Source organism: Galeopterus variegatus, unplaced genomic scaffold (genome assembly GCF_000696425.1).
Source record: "Galeopterus variegatus unplaced genomic scaffold, G_variegatus-3.0.2 Scaffold897, whole genome shotgun sequence".
In the NCBI taxonomy this organism is placed as follows: Eukaryota; Metazoa; Chordata; class Mammalia; order Dermoptera; family Cynocephalidae; genus Galeopterus; species Galeopterus variegatus.
Window position 1 is genome coordinate 95443 of NW_007727008.1, and position 2818 is coordinate 98260.

At 37.2% G+C, this 2818-nt stretch overlaps 1 pseudogene; it reads right to left on the bottom strand.

The window, feature by feature from the left end:
• Positions 1 to 58: 58 nt before the first annotated feature.
• LOC103590930 overlaps positions 59 to 2818 on the bottom strand; it is an 8194-nt pseudogene continuing 5434 nt past the window's right edge.

Here is a 2818-nt window from a genome sequence, read left to right on the forward strand (position 1 = left end):
CCATAAAGTTCCAGGCCTCTGAAGCAGGGTCCCTCTGCCTCATTTCTGCAACAAACTCTCAAGCCTTGGCAGTAGCCTGAGCTGTCCCCATGGCTGTGAGCTGCTGAATCTTCTGGTTCATCTTTCCATGACAGCCTGTTTCATGGCATACTTCCCCTGCAGAGCTGCTGAGTTTTCTCCATCTGCTTGGTGAGGAAGTCTATCTTACTCTTGAAGAAGTCTTTGGCATCCTCAGCTGTCTTCTCTACTTAGTAGCCAGTTCCCACGTTGATGAGCACACGTTCCACATCATGTAGCCTCCCAGAGACATACATAGAACTCGTCAGTGGGACGAGTAGTTCTTTCCCCTCGTTGCTCTTGTTTAGCACATTCAGACAGTCCTTGGCTTCCACATACTTGGTCTGTGCCACCTTGAGCTGAGCAATGGACATGGACGAGAGCTCTACTTCCTGGTCCAGCTGGTTCTTGAGCATTTCTAGCTGCAGCAGATTCAGCTCGGTGATGTTAACCAGCTGTGCCATGTTGGGAAGGAGGACTCACCTATTTTTTTTTTTTTCTTCTCATGATTATTTGGCTATTCAGGGTCTTTTGTTGTTCCATATGAATGTTAGGATTGTTTTTACTATTTGTGGAAGAATATCACGGGTATTCTGATGGGGATTGTATTGAATCTGTAGATTGCTTTGAGTAGAATGGACATTTTTCACAATGTTGATTCTTTCAGTCCAAGAGGATGGAATATCTATCCATCATTTTACCCACTTTAATTTCTTTCAAAAGTGATTTGTAGCTCTCCTTGTGGAGATCTTTCACCTCCTTGGTTAAACTGACTCCTAGGTATTTTATTTTTTTGGTAACTACTGTAAATGGGCTAACTTTCTTGATTTTTTTTTCTGCTAGTTCAATGTTGGAATATAAAGGTGCCACTGATTTTTGCTTGTTGATTTTTGTGTCCTATAACTTTATTGAAATCGTTTATTGACTCTAAGAGTTTTTTTGTAGAGCCTTTAGGATCATGTCATCTGCAAACAGGAACAATTTGACTCCATCTTTCCCAATCCCTATGCCCTTTATTTCTTTCTGATTGCTCTGGCTAGTACTTCCAATACTACGTAAAATAGGAATGTTGAGAGTGGGCATCCTTGTCTTGTTCCTGTTCTTACTTTTCCCCATACAGGATACTATTGGCAGTGGGTTTGTCATATATGTCTTTTATTGTGTTGAGATACTTTGCTTCTATACCTAATTTGCTTAGTCTTATCATGAAGCAATGTTGAATTTTGTCAAATGCTTTTTCTGCATCTATTGAGATAATCATATGGTTTTTGTCCCTGATTTTGTTGATGTGGTGTATCACATTTATTGACTTACATATGTTGAACCATCCTGGCATCCCTGGGATGAATCCCACTTGATTGTAGTGCAAAATTTTTTTTTTGATGTGTCACTGTATTCTATTTGCTGTATTCTATTATTCTAAATATTCTATTATCTAAATATTTTATTTCAATATTTTCTTGAAGATTTTTGCATTTATGTTAATCAAAGATATTGGCATATAGCTTTCTATTTTTGTTTTATCTTTGTCTAGTTTTGGTATCAGGGTGATGTTGGCCTCACAGAATGAGTTTGGGAGAATGGCCTCTGTTTGAATTTTTTGGAATAGTTTGAGGAGAATTGGTATTAATTCCTCTTTAAAAGTTTGATAGAATTAAGCAATAAAGCCATCTGGTCCTGGGCTTTTCTTTGAGACTACTGATTACTACTTCAATCTCATTGCTGTGTGTATACCCACAGGAATGAAAATCATCATGTTGAAGGGATATTTTCACTCCCATATTTATTGCAGCTCTACTTANTTTGAGACTACTGATTACTACTTCAATCTCATTGCTGTGTGTATACCCACAGGAATGAAAATCATCATGTTGAAGGGATATTTTCACTCCCATATTTATTGCAGCTCTACTTACAATAGCCAAGAGTTGGAACCAACCTAAATGTCCATCATCAGATGACTGGATAAGGAAAATGTGGCATATTTGTACAATGAAATACTACTCTGCCATTAAAAAGAATGAAATACTACCATTCATAGCAACATGGATGAACTTAAAGAAGATTATGTTAAGTGAGGTAAGCCAAGCACAGAAGGAGAAATACTGCATGGCCTCATGCATATGTGGGAGGTAAAACATAAAAAAATAAATTTAAAAAGACAGAAAGAAAGATATAACAATAGCAATAACAGGTTAAACTCTCAAAAGAAGAGAACAGAACTGAGGTTATCAGAGGTTGGAAAGGGTGAGGGGGAAGGAGGGGAAGGGGGGACTTAGTAAAGGGCCATGAAAAAATGATTATATTGTCTAATGTTGACTATACTAATTATCCTGATTTGATCATCACATATTGCACACAGGTGTTGATATTCAATGCTGTACCCCACAGATATGTACAATCAACTATGTTACCATAAAAATAAATAAATAAATAAACTTTTGGAAATATTTTATTTAAAAAAAACTTTTAAGTAAGATCTAATTTAAAGAAAGAAAGGAACATATATGAGTTCCTATGGCTGCTGGAACAAACTACCACAAGTCACATGGCTTAAAACATCATACAGTTATTCTTTTATAGTTCTAGAGGCCAGAAGTCAAAAATCATTTTTATCAATCAAGGTGTCCCAGGAGAATCATTTCCTTGCTGTCTCCAGTTCAGGTGGCTGCTGGCATTCTTTGGTTCATGGCCACTTCCTCTCTCTTAAAAGCCAGCAGTTTAGCATCTTCAAGTCTCCCTCTGCTTCTTTTTTTTTTTT